This window comes from Somniosus microcephalus, chromosome 11 (genome assembly GCF_052327205.1).
Source record: "Somniosus microcephalus isolate GS21.2 chromosome 11, FLI_Smic_1.0, whole genome shotgun sequence".
NCBI lineage: Eukaryota > Metazoa > Chordata > Chondrichthyes > Squaliformes > Somniosidae > Somniosus > Somniosus microcephalus.
Genome location: NC_140997.1, coordinates 204,330,795 through 204,357,797, shown reverse-complemented (window position 1 = coordinate 204,357,797; position 27,003 = coordinate 204,330,795).

Sequence of the window (27,003 nt, the reverse complement as noted above, 5' to 3'; positions counted from 1 at the left end):
GTCTTATTATACACGGACACTACATTGGCGACGAGGCAAGTTCGAACCTACCTGCAACTCTGCATCACCTCCCGGGGATTCGTTCCTGGAGATCAGTGGATTGGAGGTCAAGGCCAGAGACTCGGGCGTCGACCACGGGCAACCACCCAGTCATCCAGCAGAGACTCGAGAATTGCGGGGGAGGCTGTCGAGAGCCAGGCTTGGCTTTCCAGTCGAGGTGGTCCAGCGAAACGGGCTGGCAACAGGTAATGCGCACACCCTTCCCGGACAGCGGCGGGCTAGAGCCCGACCGAGCGGCACAGCAAAGGGCCGAGCAGCGGCGACGGGGGAGAGGGCAGAGCGCACAAGCCGCAGCCGGTGTTGAGGGGCCGAGCAGCCTCGGAGAGAGGGAGAGAGAGACGCGCAGAAACCCGCGAGGCGCCGCCATTGCCACGAGGACCGCCGAGAGCAGCGTTGGCAGCAGCGCAGGAGAAGCGCGCGAAACCTACACGGCACCGCCATTGCCACGAGAACCGCCGGGAGCGCCGTTGGCAGCAGCGGGGGAAGGAAGGAAAGCGTGGGAGACGCCATTTTAAGCCATTGGGAGACGCCGTTTTAAACCACACCCAAAATGCGAAGAGTGGCAGTATCACCGCATTTGACAATGAAGTCGAAGATTGGACTACATATGTCAAACGAATAGAAGTGTACTGCAAGGCAAATGAGGTGTCAGATGACAAGAAAGCGTCGGTATTGTTAAATTTAATGGGTGCAAAGACGTATGGTTTATTACGAAATCTAGTAACCCCAACGAAGCCAATGGAAAAGAGTTTTGAAGACATAGTAACGATACTAAAGGAACATTTAAACCCCACACCGCTGCTGATAGCAGAAAGATTCAAGTTTCGCAAACGGAACCAGCATAAGGATGAAAGCAATGCTGATTATTTAACAGAACTGCGCAAACTATCGAAACACTGCCAGTTTGGAGCGGGACTGGCAGATACCTTAAGGGACAAGTTTGTGTGTGGGCTTCAAAGTGAAGGAACCCAGAAACGGCTTTTATCTGAAAAGGACCTTACGCTGGAAAAGGCTTTCAGCATTGCGGTATCATATGAAGCAGCAGCACGGGGCGCTGCAGAGATACAACAGAGACCGCAAGAATATGGCACAAACAAAATGTCATATGGAACAGAGAAGTGCTATCGCTGCGGCAGAACAACACACGACCAGAATGATTGCTGGTTCAAAGACAAAGTGTGCAGACAGTGTGGAAAAGTAGGACACATAGCACGAGTCTGCAGGGCGGGAAAGAAAACCAGCAATAAGAAACCTACCAAAGAAAAGTACAAGAAGGTACATATGATGACGGAGAATAGTTCAGACGAACAAAAGAGTGATAACGACTCCGAAAGCAGGGAACTGAGTTGTCTGACACTACATAATGTGATCACAACAGAGGATCACCGAACCATTTGGGTCACTCTCAAGATAGCAGGAGTCCAGGTAAAGATGGAATTGGACACAGGATCAGCCCTAACAGTCATAAACCGATGGGACTACGAGCGGCTATTCTCACACATACCCTTGAGAGACACAAAAATTATTTTGAAGACGTACACGGGGCAAAAAGTCTACCCCAAAGGAAAAATAAGGGTGACCGTTATACATAACGGTAAGGAAACACCAAAACTAGACCTGTATGTATTACAAGATGGAGGACCACCATTACTGGGACATGAATGGATCCGGAAAATACAACTGGATTGGCATTCCATACAGGCACTGACTGTGGCTGACAAAAAGGATGACGACGTCACACCTGGGCGACTGTCAAAGATCCTAACTGATGCAAAAGAAGTGTTCCAGCAAGGACTCGGAACACTAAAAGGCATGACAGCAATGATGAAAATTGAAGAAAACGCAAGCCCAAAATTTTTTAAGGCCAGACCGGTACCTTATGCGATCCGCCCAGCCGTCGAAGCAGAGCTGGAGAGTCTGGAACGTTCAGGTGTACTGTCCAAGGTAGACTGGAGCGAGTAGGCTACACCCATCATCCCTGTGATGAAAAAGTCGTTGAGCAGCACGCCTGGGGAACCAAGGAAGGTTTGCATCTGTGGGGACTTTAAGGTAACCGTGAACCCGGTACTTCACACCGTACAATATCCACTTCTGCGGATTGAAGATATTTTCGCCTCGCTATCTGGAGGGAAACGCTTCACTAAGATTGATCTGGCCCAGGCGTATCTGCAAATGGAGGTAGAAGAAGCATCAAAAAAATACCTCACAATCAACACCCATAAAGGTCTCTACCAATACAACCGGCTGGTATTCGGGGTAGCATCAGCTCCGGCTATTTGGCAGAGGGCAATGGAACAAGTCCTGCAAGTGATCCCAGGGACCAAGTGTTATTTGGACGACATCCTGGTCACGGGCAAAAATGACAGTGATCAGCTTGCCAACCTGGAGCAGGTGCTCACTAGATTGCAGGAATATGGGCTCCAAGCTAACCGCCCCAAATGCGAGTTTTTTAGAAAACAGATCTCGTATTGTGGCCACGTTATCGATAAAGAGGGGTTACATAAGTCCCCAGAGAAGATTAAGGCAGTAGTCAAGGCTCCAGCACAGGAAAATGTGTCACAACTGAGGTCGTTCCTCGGGCTGGTAAACTACTACCATAAGTTCTTGCCAAATTTGTCTACAATACTACACCCACTGAACACCCTACTGCAAACTGGGGTGCCATGGAAGTGGAGTGACGAATGTAGATGAGCTTTCCAGAAGAGCAAAACACTAATCACATCGAAAGAGGTATTGGCCCATTACAACCCGGCATTACCAATTTGGTTGGCATGTGATGCGTCACCCTACGGCATTGGAGCGGTGCTGTCGCACAAATTCTCGGACGGCTCAGAGAGGCCAATAGCCTTTGCGTCACGATCACTAACCTCAGCCGAGCGTAACTACGCCCAGATTGACAGGGAGGCCCTCAGCCTAGTGTGGGGAGTGAAAAAGTTCAATCACTATCTGCACGGGCAGAAATTCACCTTGCTGACTGATCACCAGCCTCTTGTCTCCATTTTTAATCCGAAGAAGGGCGTTCCGGTGATGACTGCGCAACGACTACAAAGATGGTCACTTTTTCTAGGGGCGCACCACTGAGATTAAATATAAGGGCACGAAACAGCATGGAAATGCTGATGGGCTATCACGCCTGCCACTGCCTACTGCGGAGGAAGCACCAGCAGTGGATCCTGTCGAAATATTCCATTCGACTATAGTTGAATATCTACCGGTAACTAACGCTTGTATCGAAAAGGAAACCCGAAATGACCCAACACTGTCTCGGGTATATGATTTGACGGTGAAGGGATGGCCAGCACATGGCGACTCACTGTTGCCAGCATTCTCGACAAGGAGAGAACAGCTGTCAGTGTGCCGGGGGACCTTGATGTGTGGATCCCGAGTGGTAATTCCACCCAAGTTAAGGGATAGAGTGCTGAATGAGCTTCATGAGGGTCATCTGGGAGAGGTAAAAATGAAAAGCCTAGCCAGGGCTTATGTGTGGTGGCCGGGAATTGATAAACAAATCGAGGACCTGATCAAGAGCTGCTCAGGATGCCAGAGAGTCCAAAATGCACCACCACAGGCCCCTCTACACCCATGGGAGTGGCCCTCATCTCCATGGCAACGGGTGCATATTGATTTTGCTGGTCCATTCATGGGCTCAATGTTTTTAATAGCCGTGGATGCGCACTCGAAATGGCCTGAGGTCATCAAAATGTCCTCCACCACCATGGAGAAACCTATTGCAGTCCTACGGACCATTTTTGCAAGGAATGGCTTGCCAGAATAGATTTGCTCCGAGAACGGACCACAGTTTGTGTCCGAAGAGTTCCGGAGGTTCTTGAAAAAGAATGGGGTAAGGCATTACACATCCGCCCCGTATCATCCAGCCACAAATGGATTGGCCGAGAGGTTCGTACAAACCTTTTAGAAGGCAATAAAGGCTATGTACAATGACAACATTCCACTGCAGAACAAGGTGGACAATTTCCTGTTCGCCTACCGGAATGCGACACATGCAGTCACCAACCAGGCCCCAGCCATGATGTTCTTTAACCGAAGGTTAAGATCTCGCCTGGATTTGCTCAGACCAAACGTACGAAGAGATGTTGAGAGTAAGCAATTCCAGCACATCCATGAGAAGCCAACAAGGAGCTTCAATGTAGGGCAACCAGTCTTGACCCACGACTACCGAACAGAAAAATGGCAGCCAGGAACGATATGCACACGGCAGGGCCCACTAATGTACACAGTGGACGTTGGGGAGAGCATCGTGAGACGCCATGCTGACCAGATCCTAGAGTCACAGGAACAAGTCAACCCCGTGCCTCGCCCATACGTACCTGGTGATGAACCCGACGTACAGGTCGCATCTACCCCAGAAACAGTAGCATCGGAAGCTGATGAACCAACCGACGACAGGGGGCCAGAATCGCCTCCGCACCAAGAGCAAGACACTCGGGAAAGGCGCTATCCAGAAAGGATCAGGAAGCCTCCCCAAAGACTGAATATATAAATAGACTATTTTCAGCTAATGTTGCATGTTAAAAGTGTTAATTGTAATTAGGTTGATATTTAATTGTTAAATGAGTGTTATGGTACTGTTAATCTAAAAGGGGAGTGTGGTAAACCACTGTTATACCTGCCTGTGTGGGTGTTTATATTCCGCTGTGTACATGTCTGTACATGCCTCGGCTGACTCCTCCCACGAGTCCAGGTATAAAGGTGACTGCTCCACAGTCCCTCTGTATTCTGGACTGGTCGACCACTCGAGGCACATCTTCATTCTCTTGTTAATAAAAGCCTGTTAGTTACTCGCTTAACCTCAGTCTTTTGAGTAATTGATAGCGCATCAATTTTATTAATAAGATTTTTTATAATGGAGAAGATCCTCACACCAGCATGCCTGGACTTAGACCATCGGGAGGCGGACGCATCCACCAAGTTTGCTCACTGGGTTAGGTGCTTTGAAAGATTCCTGATCGCCTCCGCTGCAACGGTCAAATCGGATGAGGACAAACTGGATGTCCTGACCTCCAAAGTGAACCACCGAGCGTACTCGGTCATCCAGGACGCGACCTCGTACACGGCTGCTCTCAAGCTCCTCAAGGACCAGTACATGTGAACGAGGTGTATGCCAGGCACCTCCTGGGGAGTCGTAAACAACAACCTGGGGAATCGACTGAGGAATACCTTCAGGCACTGTCTGTGCTTGTCCGGGCCTGTGGTTGTAAGGATGTAAAGGCCGCCGTGTACACAGAGGAACTTATCCGGGACGCTTTTGTAGCGGGCCACAGGTCCAATTACACCCGACAGCGACTGTTGGAGCAGAGTGACCTCGACCTCAACAAGGCCTCTGAACTCGCACTATCATTGGACGCAGCCTACCGGGGCATGGATGCCTACTCCTCTGCACCGTGGTCGCCGCGGGGAACGACAGCCTGGGACACGGTAGGACCGTCTCATAGCGCCGTGCCACCCCAGCCACATCCCAGCAACGGCCCAACTACCGCAGCAGTCTCCCAAGGCCAGAAATGCTACTTCTGTGGCCAGGCCAAACACCCCAGAGAGCGCTGCCCGGCGAAAAATGCGATCTGCTCGAGCTGCGGGAAGAAGGGACACTACGCCAGCGTCTGCAGGGCCAAAGCCACCCCGAACCCCAGCAGCGCCGCGTGTGGGCCATGCGGGCCGCCATCTTGGGCCTCCCCAGCCATGTGCGAACCACCAGAACAGCAGCCATTTTGGACGCCTCCAGCCACATGGGGATCATGGACGCCGCCATCTTGGACGCCAGCCGGGACGCAGCAGGCCCTCAACACCGCCTCATCTGATACCCGCAGCGACACACCGACCCCTACGTACCGGGCGTGCGTACTGTTCTTTAAGGAGGTCGAGAGCACCCTTGTAGGTAGTCGCATCTTGGATGAGCGAATAAGCTTGGTGGTTCACCTTGGAGGTCAGAATTTTTAGTTTGTCGCCATCGTTTTGAACAGTTTCGACGGAGGCTTCTAGGAAAATTTTGAAGCATCGCAGCCAGTGTGCGAACTTGGTAGATGAATCCGCCTCTTGAGGGTCTAGTTCCAGGCGTGCTGGTTTGAGGATTTGCTCCATCGAAAAAAAAGTTTAGCTAATAAAAGCCTGTTTGTTACTCTCTTAACTTCCAGTCTTTCTCAGTAATTGATAGCGCATCACACCTACAATTACGAGATCTTGTACCGGCCCGGGAAGCTCAATGAACCCCCGGATGCTCTATCGCATGGCACCTGCGCCAGCGCGCAGATCGATAGACTGCGGGCCCTCCACAATGACCTCTGCCACCCGGGGGTCACCAGGTTCTTCCACTTCATCAAGGCCCGCAACCTGCCTTACTCCATTGAGAAGGTCAGGACCATGACCAGGAACTGCCAAGTCTGCGCTGAGTGCAAACCGCACTTTTATAGACCAGACAGGGCTCACCTGATAAAAGCCACTCGCCCCTTCGAGCGCCTGAGCGTTGATTTTAAAGGGCCTCTCCCCTCCTCCGACCGCAATGTGTACTTCCTCAACATTATTGATGAGTACTCCCGTTTCCCGTTCGCCATCCCCTGCCCGGACATGACCAGTGCCACGGTCATTAAATGTCTGAACGACCTCTTCACCCTGTTCGGTTTCCCCAGCTATATCCATAGCGACCGGCGCTCATCGTTTATGAGCGACGAACTCCGCCAGTACCTGCTCGCTAGGGGTATTGCCACAAGCAGGACCACCAGTTACAACCCCCGGGGGAACGGACAGGTGGAAAGAGAGAATGCGACAGTTTGGAAGGCCGCCCTGCTAGCCTTAAAGTCTAGGGGCCTTCCGACCTCCCGCTGGCAGGATGTGCTCCCCGATGCGCTCCACTCTATTCGGTCACTGCTCTGCACTGCCACTAACGCCACCCCTCATGAGAAAATGTTTGTCTTCCCAAGGAAGTCCACATCGGGGACATCACTACCGCCATGGCTGACGTCCCCAGGGCCGGTCCTACTGAGAAGACACGTGAGGACCCATAAAATGGACCCCTTGGTCGAGAGGGTCGACCTCCTCCACGCCAACCCCCAGTATGCTTACATTGCATACCCGGACGGGCGGGAGGACACAGTCTCCATACGAGACCTCGCACCCTCAGGGGCCCCAGTAACCCACTACCCACTACCCCCCCCCACGATCCAATATCCAACCCCAGCAGACGGCACGCCTGGGCCCCGCGACCCGCTCGACACCCACGAGGACTACACACCAGTGCCCCAGCCTACGCGGGACTCGACGCCGGAAGCTTCACTACCCCTGCCGTCGCCACGTCGATCACAGCGGCAGACAAGACCTCCGGAGAGACTCCAATACACAAACTTTTAATACACTTCACCCCGCCGGACTCATTTTTAAACAAGGGGTGAATGTGGTAAACCACTGTTATACCTGCCTGTGTGGGTGTTTGTATTCCACTGTGTACATGTCTGTACATACCTCGGCTGACTCCGCCCACGAGTCCAGGTATAAAGGTGACTGCTCCACAGTCCCTCTGTATTCTGGACTGGTCGACCACTCGAGGCACACCTTCATTCTCTTGTTAATAAAAGCCTGTTAGTTACTCGCTTAACCTCAGTCTTTTGAGTAATTGATAGCGCATCAGGGAGGAATTGTAATGTATATACCTTTAAGTGGGGAACTATCTTTTACAGCTCATGTATACTGCAGTGTCGGCAGTGACCACACCTGTATATAGCCCTGAGTAGTAATCTGTATAGATCAGTTCCACTGTAAGCCACGTTGAGTAAACACCTGTTGTACCGTTCTCCGCAGTCTGTGTCTTATTATACACGGACACTACACCTTGTAAGAATTTTGTATGTTTCAATGAGATCACCTCTCATTCTTCTAAACTCTAGAGAATATAGGCCTCGTCTATGCAATCTCTCCTCATAGGACAATCCCCCCATCCCAGGAACCAGTCTGGTGAACCTTCGTTGCACTCCCTCTAAGGCAAGTATATCCTTCCTTAGGTAAGGAGACCAAAACTGTACACAGTACTCCAGGTGTGGTCTCACCAGGGCCCTATATAATTGCAGTAAGACGCCTTTACTCTTATACTCAAATCCTCTTGTAATAAAGGACAACATACCATTTGCTTTCCTAATTGCTTGCTGTACCTGCATGTTAACTTTCAGTGATTCGTGTACAATGACATCCAGGACCCTCTGAACATCAACATTTCCCAATCTCTCACCATTTAAAAAATACTCTGCTTTTCTATTTTTCCTACCAAAGTGGATAACTTCATATTTCTCCACGTTATATTCCATTTGCCATGATCTTGCCCACTCACTTAGCCTGTCTATATCCCCTTGAAGCCTCCTTGCATTCTCCTCACAACTTACAATCCTACCCAGCTTTGTATCATCAGCAAACTTGAATATATAACATTTGGTCCCCTTAGCCAAATCATTGATGTAGATTGTGAATAGCTGAGGCCCAAGCACTGATCCTTGCGCCCCACTAATTACAGCCTGCCAACCCGAAAATGACCCGTTTATTCCTACTCTTTGTTTTCTGTCTGTTAACCAATCCTCAATCCATGCTAGTATATTACCCCCAATCCCATGAGCCCGAATTTTGTTTAATAACCTCTTGTGTGGCATCTTATTGAATGCCTTCTGAAAATCCAAATACGCCACATCCACTGGTTCCCCCTTATCTATTCTGCTAGTTACAACCTCAATAATCTCTAATAGATTCATAAAACACGATTTCCCTTTCATAAATCCCCGTTGACTCTGCCTAATCCTATTATTATTTTCTAAGTGCCCTGTTACCACGTCCTCAATAATAGATTCTAGCATTTTCCTTACTACTGATGTCAGGCTAACTGGTCTGTAGTTCCCTGTTTTCTCTCTCCCTCCTTTCTTAAATAGTGGGGTTACATTTGCCACCTTCCAATCTGCAGGAACCGTTCTAGAATCTATGGAATTTTGGAAAATGACAACCAATGCATCCACTATCTCTATAGCCACCTCTTTCAAAACCCTAGGATACAGGCCATTAGGTCCGGGACATTTATTGGCTTTCAGTCCCATTAATTTCTCCAGTACTATTTTTTTACTAATACTAATTTCTTTCAGTTCCTCATTTTCGCTAGAGCCTTAGTTCTCCACTATTTCCGGGAAGTTTTTTGCGTGTTCTTCCGTGAAGACAGACACAAAGTATTTGTTTAATTTCTCTGCCATTTCCTTATTCCCCATTACAATTTCTCCTGTCTCAGCCTGTAAGGGATCCACATTTACTTTTGCTAATCTTTTACTTTTTACATACCTATAGAACCTTTTACAGTCTGTTTTTATGTCTCTTGCCACTTTTAAATTAGGGATAGCATAAGATCCAAGGAGAGGACATATAAATTGGCCAGAAAAAGCAGTAAACCTGAGGATTGGGAGCAGTTTAGGATTCAGCAAAGGAGGACAAAGGGATTAATTAAGAGGGGGAAAATAGAGTATGAGAGTAAGCTTTCAGGGAACATAAAAACTGACTGTAAAAGCTTTTATAGATATGTGAAGAGAAAAAGATTGGTGAAGTCAAGCGTAGGTCCCTTGCGGTCAGAATCAGGGGAATTTATAATGGGGAACAAAGAAATGGCAGACCAATTAAATACATACTTTGGTTCTGTCTTCACAAAGGACACAAATAACCTCCCAGAGATGTCGGGGAACATAGGGTCTAATGAGAGGGAGGAACTGAAAGAAATCAGTATTTGTAGGGAAATGGTGTTAGGGAAATTGACAGGATTGAAGGTCGATAAATCCCCAGGGCCTGATAATCTACATCCTAGGGTACTTAATGAAGTGGCCCTAGAAATAGTAGATGCATTGCTGGTCATCTTCCAAAATTCGATAGACTCTGGAACAGTTCCCATGGATTGGAGGGTAGCTAATGTTACCCCACTATTCAAAAAAGGTGGTAGAGAGAAAATGGGGAATTATAGACCTGTAAGTCTGACATCGGTAGTGGGGAAAATGCTAGAGTCCATTATAAAAGATGTAATAGCAAGCAGAGCACTTGGAAAACAGTGACAGGATTGGACAAAGTCAACATGGATTTACAAAAGGTAAATCGTGCTTGACTAATCTACTGGAATTTTTTGAGGATGTAACTAGTAGAATAGATAAGGGAGAACCAGTGGATGTGGTGTATTTGGACTTTCAGAAGGCTTTCGATAAGGTCCCGCATAAGAGATTAGCGTGTAAAGTTAAGGCACATGGGATTGGGGGCAAGGTACTGACTTGGATAGAGAACTGGTTGGCAGACAGGAAGCAAAGAGTTGGAATAAACGGGTCTTTTTCCGAGTGGCAGGCAGTGACTAGTGGGATACCGCAGGGATCAGTCCCAGGGCCCCAGCTATCACAATATATATATAAATGATCTAGACGAGGGAACTAGATGTAATATCTCCAAGTTTGCAGATGACACAAAGCTGGGTGGGCGTGTGTGCTGTGAGGAGGATGCCGAGAAACTCCAGTATGATTTGGACAGGTGGGCAGAAGCATGGCAGATGCAGTATAATGTGGATAAATGCGAGGTTATCAACTTTGGTGGCAAAAACAGGAAGGCAGATTATTATCTGAACGGCAATAGATTGGGAGAAGGGGAAGTGCAACGAGACCTGGGTGTCCTTGTGCACCAGTCGCTGAAGGTAAGCATGCAGGTGCAGCAGGCGGTTAAGAAGGCAAATGGTATGTTGGCCTTCGTAGCGAGAGGGTTTGAGTACAGGAACAAGGATGTCTTGCTGCAGTTGTACAGGGCCTTGGTGAGACCACATCTTGAGTATTGTGTGCAGTTTTGGTTGCCTTATCTGAGGAAGGATGTTCTTGCCATGGAGGGAGTGCAGCGAAGATTCAGCAGACTGATACCTGGGATGGCAGAAATGACATATGAGGAGAGATTGGGTCGATTGGGCTTATACTCGCTGGAGTTTAGAAGAATGAGGGGGGATCTCATTGAAACTTATAAAATTCTAACAGGACTAGACAGACTAGATGCAGGAAGGATGTTCCCGATGGCCGGGGAGTCCAGAACCAGGGGTCACAATCTAAGGATAAGGGGTAAGCCATTTAGGACAGAGATGAGGAGGAATTACTTCACCCAGAGAGTGGTGAACCTGTGGAATTCTCTACCACAGAAGGCAGTGGTGGCCAATTCATTAAATATATTCAAGAAGGAGTTAGATATATTTCTTAAGGCTAAAGGGATCAAGGGATATGGGGAGAAGGCAGGGACAGGGTACTGAATTTGGATGATCAGCCATGATCTCTGAATGGTGGAGCAGGCTCGAGGGGTCGAATGGCCTAATCCTGCTCCTATCTTCTATGTTTCTATGTTACTCTCATATTCTATTTTCCCTTTCTTTATCAATTTCTTGGTCCTCCTTTGCTGAATTCTAAAATTCTCCCAATCCGCAGGCTTACTACTCTTTTTGGCAACAGTATAAGCCTCTTCCTTTGATCTAATACTATCTTTAACTTCCATTGTTAGCCACGGTTGGACCACTTTTCCTGTGGGGTTTTTGTGCCTTATAGGAATGTGTATTTGTTGTAAATTATATATTAATTCTTTAAATGCTAATCATTGCTTGTCTACCACCATACCTTTTAATGTAGTTTCCCAATCTACCTAAGCCAACTCGCTGCTCATACCTACATAGTTTCATTTTTTAGATTTAAGACCCTAGTTTCGGATTTACCTAAATCACTTTCAAACTCAATATAAAATTTTATTATATTATGGTCACTCTTCCCTAAAGCCCCTTTACTACAAGGTTATTAATTAACCCTTTCTCATTGCACAATGCTAGATCTAAAATAGCCTGTTCCTCAGTTGGTTCCTCAACATACTGATCTAGAAAACCATCTTGTATACATTCCATGAACTTGTCCTCCATACTATTACTGCAAATTTGGTTTGCCCAGTCTATATATAGATTAAAGTCCCCCATGATTACTTTATTACCCTTGTCACATGCACCTCTAATTTCCTGATTTATACTTTTTGTTTTATTCATATATGGGATCTGGGCGTCGCTGCCCTATATTACCACTACGGTTTGGGGGCCTATAAACAAACAATTCCCACCAATGTTTTCTGCCCCTTGCTGTTTCTTAGCTCCACCCAAACTGATTCTACTTCTTGATTTTCAGAGCCAAGATCCTTTCTCTCTACTGTCTTTATCCCATCCTTTATTATCAGGGCTACCCTGCCTCCTTTTCCATTTTGCCTATCTCTTCTAAAAGTTAAGTATCCTGGAATATTTAGTTCCCAACCTTGGCAACCACATCTCTGTTATGGCTATTAGGTCAAACCTGTTAATTTCTATCTGCGCTGTTAATTCACCTATTTTGATGCAAATGCTTCGCGCATTCAGATATAGTGCCTTTAGATTGGACTTATTTCTATTTTTCCCTGATGTCAACTTAGTCACTGATGCCTTATTACCTTTGTTACTCTCTCTGTCACTTCCTGACCCACTCTGCTTATTTTTACCCAAAACTCTACTCTGCTCTAGAGCCTTGACATTTCTCTCGCTGCTTTTAAATTTACACTTTCCTGACTCCTCCCACCGCCCCCCCCCCCATCATTAGTTTAAAGCCCTGTCTCCTGTCCTAGTTATTCGGTTCACCAGGACACTGGTCCCAGCCCCATTTAAGTGGAGCCCGTCCCAACGGAAATGGTCCCTCTTTTCCCCAGTACTGGTGCCAGTGCCCCATGAACTGAAACCTCTTCCTCCCACACCACTCTTTGAGCCACGCATTTAAACCTCTAATCTGTTTGTCCCTGTGCCAATTCGCGCGTAGCTCAGGTAACAATCCAGAGATTAGTACCTTTGAGGCTCTGCTTTTTAATTTGGATCCTAGCTCCTCAAACTCTCTCAGCAGAACCTCATTCCTAGTTCTACCTATGCCATTGGTTCCTACGTGGACCACAACAACTGGATCTTTCCCCTTTAACCCTGGCACTGGGCTGGCAACACAACCTTCTGAACTCTCGGTCGCGGCTGCAGAGAAGAGTATCTATCCCCCTGACTATACTGTCCCCTACCACAACTACATTCCTTTTCACTCCCCCTACTTGAATGGCCTCCTGCACCATGGTGCCATGGTCAGCTTGCTCATCCATCCTGCAGGATTTTCCCTCATCCACACAGGCAGCAAGAACCTCATACCTGTTGGACAAGGGTAAAGGCTGAGGCTCCTCCAGCACTGTGCCTGGGGTCCCCTTACCTGCCTGAGTTGCAGTGACACCCTCCCGTCCCTGACCACTAACCAGCCCTGTACCACTACCTAACCTAAGGGGTGTGACTGCCTCCTGGATCAAAGTGTCCCCATCCCCATCCCTGATGCCCTGTAATGTCTGCACCTCAGACTCCAGCTCAAAACTCTGAGCTGAAGTTCCTCAAGATGCAGGCACTTACTGCAAATGTGGTTGTCCAGGATCACAATGCTCTCCACAAACTCCCACATGCTGCAATTGCGGCACACCAATAGGCTGCACTGCCATCCCTATATGACCTTGTTTTATTGAATTAAATTGAATTACATTTGTAATTAGGTAACTTAGTTTACAGTGTCATTTCTTGACTAATTACTTGATCTAGATTAAGTTAAGGTTACTGAAATTAAATATCTACCTGTAACACAAAACACTACAAGTAGTGTAGGCAAAAAGCAACAACCCTTTCCCCCATTCTCCAAATTCCCACTCTTTCCAAATTCCCAACTAAAACACTCTGTTCAAGTCCACTCTGTTTAATTCCGCTCTGTGCAGACCGCCCACTGTGTGTTCTTCCTCATCCTCATCCTCATCTCATGCCTCGCTCTGTACCATACCCTCAGGGACTGGCTGCTCAGGTGCTTGCTCATTTTCTGAAAGCATAAAGACACAAGAGTCGGGTTAAGGTGAGGGGAGGGGGGCAGGAAGGGAGAAATGCATGCATACAACATGATTAGCTGGAAAGTGCGAAAGGCTTGTGGGGTGAGGGGGAAGTGGGATCTGAGAAGGACATACCGTTGTTGTCCCCAAGGGGGTCAACGTCACCGGTGGGCATAGCGCCCACCACCTGGCACCCAATAATCTGCAGCACTCTATTTTCCAGTGCAGACAGTGGTTGGGTGTCGACTTGTCCCCTGCCTGTGCGCTCCTGCTCCCTCCTGTTGTGAGCCACCTTGGCCTGCAAGAGAAAGGAAAGTGTGTGAGTGAGTGTGGAGCAATGTGTTTGGGTGATGTGGTTGCCATAGTTGAATAGCTGTCATTGTGTGCAAGGTGTGAAAAATGGGTGTGAGTGTTGGTAGGTAGAGATTGGTGGGTGAGTGCTGGGAGTGCGGTGCTTTGGGCAGTGTGTGAAGATTGTGCTACAGATGGTGGTTATGTAGCATTCACTCACCCTGACCACCCGAGTGAGGTTGTTAAATTTCTTCCTGCACTGTGTGTGGGTCCTGGGGAACACAGTGCTGCCCAAAACATGGTGGGCAACTTCCCTCCACATGGTGTGGAAGACTTGCGGCGCTGGCCTCCTGCCACTTGCTGGGTACTGCACCACCCTCCGTGTCTCCACAGCGGACACCAATTCCTCCAATGTTTGGTTCGAAACTCTCCGTGCACTCTCCCTGGGACGTGGATCTACCATCATGACAACTGCTCGAGTCATCCGGCTCCTCGGGCTTGGCCTGCCCCTGCTTGCTGACACAGGTTCACAGCCAGCAATGCTGAGAATGAGGTTTTGCAGCATCAATGAAACTCCCCTTTAAGAACTGGAAAGAGCCTGTGGCAATGATGATTTGCGATTAGACTGCACCTGATATTGGTTAGCACTTTTTGAGTGTACTCTTCTGGATGCACCCTAAATCAAATAAACTGTAACTAATAAAACTTTAAATGAAACTTAACAAGTTAAATAAAAATTCTGTTGGCCAGGGTGATGATGCACTCCAGTCCCCGTGGCGCCCACCAGTTGCGGAAGACCTTGAGCATGCCGGTGGACACTGCGTGCTCCATCTCCAGGGCCACCCGGACACGAACGTGGCCGTGGAAGAAAGGCAGGCAGTCGGGCCAAATAACCCCCTCGACCACCTGTTGCCTGGACCAGTTGATGGCCACTTTGGCCAGGCCCAGGAGCAGTCCTAGGAGGAGGACCTCCGATCTGCCCTCTCCCCGCTGCACCGGGTGATCAAAGATCAGGAGCGTGGGACTGAAGTGCAGCCAAAAATCAAGGAGCAGCCCCTTCAAATAATGGAAGAAGGGCTGCAACATCCCACACTCCATATAGACATGGAACACGGACTCCTCCAGGCCGTAGAAATGGCAGGCGGTCTGGGAGTCTGTGAATCTGCTTAGAACTTTATTGCGCAGGACTGCTCCGTGCAACACCCTCCAGGCCAAGTCCCCAATAGAACAAGGGAGGACTCCCTCGTAGAGAGCCCTCCATTGGGGACCTCCGCCTCCACCGGATGGCAAGATGGCACGCCAAGGCGTGTCCGGACGGCAGGCGAAGATGGCAAAGTGGAGAGTGTGCAGGAGCAGCCCGTGCAGAATGAAAAGGCACGGAGGGCATTTCCTCAAGACGGCTCAAGTTGTGAGGCGCCGGTTCCCGAGAGGGGTTTCGGGGCTGGGCGCCAATGAGGAATTCCGTCTGAACAGGGGTTAGTTCGGACGGGATCGCCCCACGTGCCTGAGCCTCCTCGATACACCTAGTGGAGTCGGGGCCCAGTGCCACTTTCAGCCACTCGATGGCTTTGACCGCAAGCCGGACGTTGGCCCAAGACAGGCGCTGCGCCAGCTCCTCCGGCGCCATCCAGCCCACTCCTCCGCCATCGATCAGGTCCCCGACTCTAGTCACCTTGCCAGGCACAGCCCTGCGCTCCGCCAGCCACCCGAACCCGCGGTCGTGGAGGTGCGGATTCCTGAGCAGCGGCTCCCGAAGGAGAGCCACCGCTCCTGACGGGGGGGAGCTCCGCCTGGAAGCGACGTAGTTCCAAACCCATAGCAGTTCCTGGGAGAAGACAGGCAGCTCCCGCAAGCAGGCACAGGAGCACTTTGAGTGTACTCTTTTGGTGGGTACTTTAAACAAATTTGACTGTAAATTAAACAAACTTCAAATGAAACTTAAACAAATCAAATTAAAATTGTGTTGGCCAGGTTGATGATGCACTCCAGTCCCCGCGGCGCCCACCGGTTGCGGAAATACTCAAGCGTGCCGGCGGACACCGCTTGCTCCATCTCCAGGGCCACCCGGGCGCGAACATGGCCGCGGAAGAGAGGCAGGCAATCTGGCTGAATGACCCCCTCGACCGCCCGCTGCCTGGGCCAATTGATGGCTTTTTTAACCAGGCCCAGGAGCAGGCCTACAAGGAGGTCCTCCAACCTGCCCGCTCCCCTCCGCACCGGGTGACCGTAGATCAGGAGCGTGGGACTGAATTGCAACCAAAAATCGAGGAGCAGCCCCTTCAGGTAATGAAAGAGGGGCTGCAACCTCTCACATTCTATGTAAACGTGAAATATTGACTCCTCCAGGCCGCAGAAAATACAAGCGGCCTGGGAATCCGTGAACCTATTTAAAACCATATTGCACGGGACCGCTCCGTGCAACACCCTCCAGGCCAAGTCCCTGATGGAACAAGGGAGGACTCCCGCATAGAGAGCCCTCCATTGGGGACCTCCGCCACCGCTGGTCGGCAAGACGCCATGCCAAGGCGTGTCCGGACGGCAGACGAAGATGGCAAAGTGGAGAATGTGCAGGAGCAGCCCATACAGGAAACCCCTCCACGCGGAATGAAAAGGCACGGAGGCTATTTCCTCGAGACAGCTCAAGTTGTGAGGCGCCGGTTCCCGAGGGGAGTTTCGGGGCCGGGCGCCGATGAGGAATTCCGTCCGAACGGGGGTAAGCTCGGACGGGATCGCCCCACGTGCTTGAGCCGCCTCGATACACCTAGTGGAGCCGGGGCCCAGTGCCATTTTCACCGACTCGATGGCTTTGACCGCGAGCCGGACGTTGGCCCAGGACAGGCGCCGCGCCAGCTCCTCCGGCGCCATCCAGCCCGCTCCTCCGCCATCGAGCAGGTCCCCGACTCTGGTCACCTTGCCAGGCACAGCCCTGCGCTCCGCCAGCCACCCGAACCCGTGGTCGTGGAGGTGCGGATTCCTGAACAACAGCTCCCGAATGAGCGCCGCCGCTCCTGACGGGGGAGAGCTCCACCTGGAAGCGACGTAGTTCCAAACCCATAGCAGTTCCTGGGAGAAGACAGGCAGCTCCCGCAAGCAGGCACAGGAGCACTTTGAGTGTAACGCCACGGATCACTTGATTTAGCACTCCAATACTTTCTTTGAGCGATGAGACTCAATTTTGTGTGCAGCGTGATTAATTAGCGCCTGGCGCTAAATCTCAAACTTATCTGAAGCTACCACCCATTCCTGGGCTATAATGAATTTCTCCCCCAAAGTTCTTTAATGTTAGTTTACCACATATAGTAGTTAAATATAAACAGAAAATGCTGGGCATACTCAGCATCTGTAGAGAGAGAAAGAGTTAACGTTTCAGGTCGATGACCCTTCGTCAGCACTGGAAAAAGTTAGAGATGTAACAGATTTTTAAGCAAGTGTAGGGGCAGGGAAAGGGAGGAGACGAGGAAAGAACAAAAGGGAAGGTCTGTGATAGGATGGAAGGCAGGAGAGATTAAAAGACAAAAGGGATGATGGTGCAGGGCAAAAGGAGATGGTAATGGGACAAGTTAAGAAATAAACAATGACTCTAGATGAGGTATAAATGGCAATTGTCATCTAGAGTCATCTTTTGTTAACTCTGTTTCTCTCTTGCTGCAGATGCTGCCTGACCTGCTGAGTATTTCCAACATTTTCTGGTTTTATTTCAGATTTTCAGCAGCCGCAGTATTTTACTTTTATTAGTAGTTAAATATATAATTCTGAATTCAGTATAAAGAACAAATTAGAGAACATTTCTTTTAAAACAATGAAACAGTATTTTCTACCTATTGACAAGTTTATGTAAATTTATGACAATCATATTTTAAGACAGTGCGACTTCTGTTTACAGTGGTTTTGTTCATTTGCTAAAATATAGTGTACTGCTTGTTGCAAGGCATTCCAGTGATAAAGTATGACCTTATATTGGTTACCTTTACAGCTAATCACCCATTAATGACCCAAGTTAAAGAACTAAACCTTGGAATCTGCCTAGGTGGTGCAAAAGACTTGCATTTATATAGTGCCTTTCATGACCACTGGACATCCCAAAGCGCTTTACAGCCAATGAAGTACTTTTTGAAGTGTAGTCGCTGTTGTAATGTAGGAAATGCAGCAGGCAATTTGTGCACAGCAAACTCCCACAAACAGCAATGTGATAATAACCAGATAATCTGTTTTTTTCGTGATGTTGATTGAGGGATAAATATTGGCCAGGGCACCAGGGATAACTCCCCTGCTCTTCTTCGAAATAGTGCCATGGGATCTTTTATGTCCACCGGAGAGAGCAGACCGGTTTAATGACTCATCCGAAAGACGGCACCTCCAACAGTGCAGCACTCCCTCACTGGAGTGTCAGCCTAGATTTTTGTGCTCAGGTTTCTGGAGTGGGACTTGAACCCACAACCTTCTGACTCAGTGTAGCAGAGTAAAGAGCTGCACAAATGAAATACCAACCTACTGTAGTTCAACAATCTAAAGTCTTGCATTAATGTGCCTTCATAAGGCAAAAAGTATATGTAGCATATGTAAAACCTCTGCAGGTCTGTGAAATATCTACATAATTTAAAGCAATTTATTGTGTGAACAGCTTTGAGACATTTCTGAGGAACACAATAAAGTATCATAAAATAGAAGTCTTTGTTTTTTTGTTGTAGAAAGCAAAGCATGGTAAATGGCTCAAATGTCCCATTCACAAAATACAAGAATTACTGATTGCTGAAATATCTTGCTCATGAAAATGTAATTACAAATCACTATCTGCTAAGTGCAAATGTCTCATTTACTACAACTATCTGCCTGTAAAAAAAAATCACTATACAGTATAAAGAATTGGCATCTAACATGTGTCCATCACACTCTAGATTCACACACTAAATGCTGTACTTCAAAGTGTCACACTTTGTTACAGCGACAAAATAATCTTTTAATAAGAGAAAGACAGCCATTGAATTCAACAGAAAGGAAAATCATGGTTCTTGTATAAAGGATAGCTGATCCGATACCACCAGTGTTAGGCCCTGCCAAAGTTGAAAGTTACCTCCCGTGTGTGATGTCTGAAGTATGACGGGCAGTGAGTGCACAGAACCATATAGTTGCACTGCTTTATAAAGAGAGAAACAGATATAACGTAATGCAGAATGTATTATCCTGCTGCTATATTATTGGGTAAGTTAGAAATATACGACTTGGTGAAATACAGCACAAGCCATGTAAGGGCAGTGGAAAACCTGGGGCAGTGCTCCTGCAGTAGGTTTTGCACCAGACCTAGGTTTTCCACTGGGGCTGCACCAGGGGCAGAAGAGGCTTGCGTTGCACCAAGGAACAAGCCTCATTATTACATGTGTTTGGGGCATTCTGGGGGACTGTCTTGTCTGCCCGGAAAATTACACTGCCTTCTTCCATTGAAGCAAACTCATCTAAGTACACCAAAAAAGGTTGGAGCAGAAAGCAGGCCTGCCAGCACACAGTTACAAAAACTGCCTTCCTGCACCTCTTAAAGCTACAGTGCCCTCATATAAGTACACGTGAAACAGGCAACACTTTACAGCAAGTAACCTTTGGGAAATCCACAAGGTACATGACATAGTTGAATACTGTTTCCTTGCCAGATTCCATCGTGTGCTTAAATAAAAACAGAAAATGCTGGAAGCACTCAACAGGTCAAACAGCATCTGTGGAGACAGGACTGTAGGGTTAAAGGTTCAGGTCTTATGACCCATTGTCAGAACCGAAAGTCTCAAAATGTTAATCCAATTTTCATCTCTCCACAGATGCTGACTAGCCCGCTGAATGTTCCAAGCATTTTCTGCTTTTATTTCAGATTTCCAGCATCTGTAGTACAGTATTTGCTTTTTGTTCTTTTGTGTGTTGTCTTCTTCTCCATCTGGTCCCTGGTCTTACAGGGATTGTGCAAATAGTTGAGCCTGTTTATCACCTGCTGCCAAGAATGGTGCCTTGGTATCATCAGGGGAAAGTGCCCTGAACTGCCAAAATGAACAACTCTCCTTGCGCCCACCTCATGTGGCTGAATGTCCATTGAGGTGTCCCGGAAACAGGGGAGTGGAACTGTGTCTCGCATTCTCTTGGCCACAGCATCAGTTTTATGCCTCAACATTGAGTTTCCCTTTACTTTCTTTATGCCTGACACTTCTCTCCTTCCCCTAGCCTTGACTTTTAAATTTTTTTATTTATTCATTCATGGGATGTGGGTGTCGCTGTCAAGACCAGTATTTATTGCCCATCCCTGATTGCCCTTGAGAAGGTGGTGGTAAGCCGCCTTCTTGAACTACTGCAGTCCGGGTGGTGAAGGTACGCCCAGTGTTGTTAGGTAGAGGGTTTGAGGATTTTGACCCAGCGACAATGAAAGAACGGTGATATTTTTCCAAGTCAGGATGGTGTGTGAATTGGAGGGGAACTTCGGAGGTGGGGGTGTTCCCATGCCCCTGCTGCCCTTGTCCTTCTAGGTGGTAGAGGTTGCGGATTTGGGAGGCACTGTCGAAGAAGCCGTGGCGAGTTGCTGCAGTGCACCTTGTAGATGGTACACACTGCAGCCAAATTGCACTGGTGGTGGAAGGAGTGACCCCCCCCCCCAGGATGTTGTTGGTGGGGGATTCGATGATGGTAATGCCATTGAATGTCATGGGGAGGTGGTTAGACTCCCTCTTGTTGCAGATGGTCATTGACTGGCACTTGTGTGGTGCGAATGTTACTCGTCAGCCCAAGCCTGGATGTTGTCCAGGTCTTGCTGCATGTGGGCACGGACTGCTTCAATATCTGAGGAGTTGCGAATGGAACTGAACACTGTGCAATCATCAGCAAACGTCCTCACTTCTGACCTTATGATGGATGGAAGGTCATTGATGAAACAGCTGAAGGTGATTGGTCCTAGAATACTGCCCTGAAAAATGCCTGCAGCGATGTCCTGGGGCTGAGATGATGGGCCTTCAACCTAAGTATGTGCTAAGTATGACTCCAGCCAGTGGAAAGTTTTCACCATTCCCCACTGACTTCAATTTTACTAGGGCTCCTTGGTGAAAACACGTGGTCAAATTCTGCCTTGATGTCAAGGGCAGTCACTTTCACCTCACCTCTGCAATTCAGCTCTTTTGTCCATAGTTGGACCAAGACTGTAATGAGGTCTGGAGCCAAGTGGTCCTGGTGGAAGCCAAACTGAGCATCGGTGAGCAGCTTATCAGTAAGTGCCGCTTGATAGCACTGTCGATGACACCTTTCATCACTTTGCTGATGATTGAGAGTAGGCTGATGGGGCTGTAATTGGCTGGATTGGATTTGTCCTGCTTTTTGTGGATAGGACATACTTGGACAATTTTCCACTTTGTCGGGTAGATGCCAGTGTTGTAGCTGTACTGGAACAGCTTGGCTAGAGGCACGGCTAGTTCTGGAGCACAAGTCTTCAGCACTACAGCCAGGATGTTGTTGGGGCCCATAGCCTTTGCTGTATCCAGTGCACTCAGCCGTTTCTTGATATCACGTGGAGTGAATCGAATTGGTTGAAGACTGGCCTCTGTAATGGTGGGGACCTCAGGAGGAGGCCAGGATGGATCATCCACTCGGCCCTTCTGGCTGAAGATAGTTGCAAGTGCTTCAGCCTTGTCCTTTGCACTCAGGTGCTGGGCTCCACCATGGTTGAGAATGGGAATGTTCATGGAGCCTCCTACTCCCGTTAGTTGTTTAAATGTCCACCACCATTCACGACTGGATGTGGCAGGACAGCAGAGCTTTGATCTGATCCGTTGGTTGTGGGAACACTTAGCTCTGTTTATAGCATGCTGTTTCCGCTGTTCAACATGCATGTGTCGTAGCTTCACCAGGTTGGCACCTCGTTTTTAGGTACACCTGATGCGGCTCCTTGCATGCTTTTCTACACTCTTCATTGAACCAGGGTCGGTCGCCTGGTTTGATGGTAATGGTAGAATGAGGGATATGCCGGGCCATGAGGTTACAGATTGTGGTGGAATAAAATTCTGCTGCTGCTAATGGCCCACAGCGCCTCATGGATGCCCAGTTTTGAGCTGCTAGATCTGTTTGGAATCTATCCCATTTAGCACGGTGGTAGTGCCACACATGGTGGAGGGTGTTCTCGGTGTGATGACTGAACTTCATCTCTACAAGGGCTTAGCGGTGGTCATTCATACCAATACTGCCATGGTCATGTAGGTCTTGGTTCTCTCACCACCTGCTGCAAGCCCAGTCTGGCAGCTATGTCGTTCAGGACTCTGCCAGCTCGGTCAGTAGCAGTGCTACCGAGCCACTCTTCGTGATGGACATTGTAGTCTCCCAACCAGAGTACGTTGTGTTCTCTTGCTACCCTCAGTGCTTAATGACTAGTGACTAAAAATAAATTTGAAATAGATTACATTAGATATAGAAATGAGTTTAAAGTAAATGAATTAATGTAAAATAAATTATATTGTATATGGAAGATTTTAAATAATTTAGAATATTTAATAGAATTTGTAGAGTATATATTTTTATATATTGTATATGCCATTTACTATAGTTTATATGAACTATATATGTTCGAAGGTTATATGTTCTAAACCTTCATAATGGCAGCTGGGTTTGATTACTTGATCTGGCTGGATTCAGAGCTGCACCACAATACGGGTCAAGGACCTCCTCGTGGGTCTGCTCCTGGGCCTGGCTAAGAAAGCCATCAATTGGTCCAGGCAGCGGGCGGTCGAGGGGGTCGTCCAGCCAGATTGCCTCCCTCTCTTCCGTGGCCATGTTTGCGCCCGGGTGGCCCTGGAGATGGAGCACGTGGTGTCCGCCGGCACGCTCGAGGACTTCCGTGACTGGTGGGCGCCGCGGGGACTGGAGTGCATAATTGATTTGGATAACCAAATTCTAATTTGATTTGTTAACGTTTATTTAAAGTTCTATTAGTTACAGTTTATTTGTTTATTTTTGATTGGTCCTACCAAAAGAGGCACAATACGGGTCAGCTTCATGGTGCACCAAAGCTTCAGCTCTGCGAGCCCAGGGAAAAGAGTATGAGAAGCTAGCCAGGGGAGAAGGGGAAAATTAAGAAAAAGAGAAAGACAGAAGTGAAGGAAAGATATAGGGAGAGTGACAGAAGTTCAGGAAATGGGAGAGCAACAAAAGTGAAAGAGCAACCAGGAAGAGGTGTAAATACTGTGGTCCAATGATTGCAGGAAGCACAAAATAAATGGAGAGTTGGACTTAATATTTAATCAGAATTCTGCCTAATTCAACAACAATTTAATCAGACACAACTCACTCACTAGTTGTGACACATGGATCTGGCCCACTTTTACAAAATATGTGGCACTCCTACCATATGGTTAGCCAGGTAGGAAGCATCTCAGCTCGCAGTGACGGGTCTACCAATGAGTTCAATCAATGATCCAGGTTGGCTAGTCAATCAGCAATAGTACACTGCTGTAAAATGGGCCTATCTTGTTTAGATTTTGAAGTACCAAGTCTGTCGCTTAGGACAGATTTGGTTCAAATCTCCCACCACTTTTTAGTGATTTTTGTAGAACCAAGCGTACGAATGCTCCTCTTCCACACCCCAAAAAACTCTTCAGGCCCGCTGTAGTCACATCCCGCCCCACCTAATATATAAACTGTCCCCTGCTCTGTGTCTCGCAGGTGTCAATAATTAGAATGTTTATATTTTCTGTAAACACAACACTAATTAGAGAAGTTTTGCCAAGTTCAACTAATTTGTTGTTTTTTCTGAAAAATGAACTAAAACTAGGATGAGGAAAAAGGTGTGTGTAATCAGTTATTTATCTGTCTCTCTTTCTCCCCCTCTCTCTCTCTCACACACAGGGCATCCTTATTTAAGAAAAAACTCAATGTAAACTTTACCGGATAGTTTTTGAAATTTGTCCTCCAAGAAAAAGAAAGAACTTCAATTTGTATATTGCCTTTCATGACCTCAATGTCCCAACCAGTGGAGTACTTTTGAAGCATATTCACTGTTGTAATGTAGGAAAACTCAGCAGCCAATTTGCCCACAAGCAGCAATGAGATAAATAACCTGATAATCTGTTTTAGTGATATTTGTTGAGAGATAAATATTGGCCAGGACATCAGGAGAACTTTCCTGTTCTTCTTGGAATTGTGCCCTGGCACCTTTTATGTCCACCTGAGATCAGACAGTTTAACGTGGCAACAACAACTTGCATTTATATAGTGCCTTTACACAGTAAACCATCCCCCAAGGTGCTTCACAGGAGACACCAAGCCACATAAAGAGATATTAGGACAGGTGATCAAAAGGTTGGTCAAAGAGATAGGTTTTAAAGAGCATCTTAAAGGAGGGGAGAGAGGCGGAGAGGATTAAGGAGGGAACTTCAGTGCTTGAGTCCTAGACAGCTGAAGACATGGCCACCAATGGTGGACAAGAGGCCAGAATTGGAGGAACGCAGAGTTCTCGAAGGCTTGTCGGGCTGGAGGAGGTTACAGAGATAAGATGAGGTGAGACCATGGAGGGATTTGAATACAAGGATGAAAATTTTAAATTTGAAGTGTTGCTGGACTGGGAGCCAATGTAGGTCAGCGAGCACAGGGTGACGGAAGAGCAAAACTTGGTGCAAGTTAGGATATGGACAGCTGAGTTTTGGATGAGCTCAAGCTTACAGAGCGTGGAAGATGGGAGGCTGGCCAGGACAGCATTGGCATTGTCGAGTTTGGAGGTAACAAAAGCATGGAGGAGAGTTTCAGCAGCAGATAGGACTCCAGGTACGTATGCTAAGATTGTGTGTTGCTCCATGAATGGCTCAAGGTGTTTTGTCCATTGCATAGCTTAGCAATACAAACCAGGAAGGTTCCAGGTTAGATCCCTGGTTTGTGCTCATCCTGGTAGTAGATGGGTGCTACAATTTTATATTGGTTCCCTGCATAAGAGAGGGTAAATCAACCATAGCTTCCTCCCTCCTGATTGCTATCTAATGGCAGCTGCTGGAAAGGGTGCATTTCAAAGTCAGACATGATGCACCACATGGATGAACACAGACATGAAGGCCAACCATTTGGGTACAGTACAGGATGGTGCTTGGCAGCTGTGGAAGTATATTCCAGTAGATGCCAGTGCCTTGCGGAGAGGAGGAAGGGAGAAAGTTACCAAAATCTCTTAAAAAACCCATTTAGAAAAACAGAATTTAAGCACAATTCAGTTATATAATAATCTGCCATAATGGACTTCAAAGTGAGACGGCTGAAAAATAAAATGCACCTAATATGCTGAGACAATAAAAAAAGTTTATATCAACAGTAAATTGAAACGGGGCACATTTCTAATAGGAACATTTTTTTGATTGAAGGTTATGTTAGAAATTCTAATTGATATTAAAAATTGCATATGTATTAAAATTGTTGTTTTGAGATTTTACATTGTATTTAATGAGATTACAGATTGTGGTGGAATATAATTCTGCTGTTGCTGATGGCCCACAGCACCTCATGCGTGTCCAGTTTTGAGCTGCTAGATCTATCTAAATCTATCCCATTTAGCACGGTGGTAGTGGCACACAACACGATGGGGGGTGTCCTCAGTGTGAAAACAGGACTTATTCTCCACAAAGACTGTACGGTGGTCACTCCTACCAATACTGTCATGGACATATGCATCTGCGAAAGGTAGATTGGTGAGGACGAGGTCAAGTTCTCTCACCACCTGTCACAAGACCAGTCTGGCAGCTATATCCTTCAGGACTCGGCCAGCTCGGTCAGTAGTGGTGCTACCAAGCCACTCTTCGTGATGGACATTGAAGTCTCCCACCCAGAGTATGTTCTGTGCCCTTGCTACCCTCAGTGCTTCTTCCAACTAGTGTTCAACATGGAGGAGTACTGATTAATCAGCCGAGGGCGGCATGTGGTAATCAGCAGGAAGTTTTCTTGCCCATGTTTGACCTGATGCCATGAGACTTCATGGGGTCCAGAGTCAATGTTAAGGGCTCCCAGAGCCGCTCCCTCCCAAATGTGTATCACTGTGTCACCACCTCTGGTGGGACCGTCCTGCCAGTGGGTCAGGGATGGTGACGGAGGAGTCTGGGACGTTGGCTGAAAGGTATGATTCTGTGAGTATGACTATATCAGGCTGTTGCTTGACTAGTCTGTGGGACAGTTCTCCCAATTTTAGCACAAGTCCCCAGATGTTAATGAGGAGGACTATGCAGCGACGTTGTCGTGTCCGAATCCGATGCCTAGGTCAAGCAGCAAGTCCGGTTTTATTCTTATCATGCTTTTTCATAGCGGTTTGATACAACTGAGTGGCTTGCTGGGCCATTTCAGAGGGCAGTTAAGAATCAACCACATTGCTGTGGGTCTAGAGTTGCATATAGGCCAGACCAGGTAAGGACGGCAGGTTTCCTTCCCTAAAAGGCCATTAGTGAACTAGGTGGGTTTTGACGACAATTCAGTAGTTACATGGTTACCATTATTGATACTAGCTTTTAAATTTTTTATTCCAGATTTATTTAATTAACTGAATTTAAATTGGTGGGATTTGAACTCACGTCTCACTCTCCAAATTATTAGTCCAGACCTTTGCATTACTCGTCTAGTAACATAACCACTATGCTACCATACCCAATCTCTCCTACTTTAAGACACTCCTTAAACCGACCTCTGACAGAGCTTTTGCTCACATCCCTCTTAATGTCTCCTTCTTTGGCTCGGTGTCAATTTTTGTCTGATTACACTCTTATG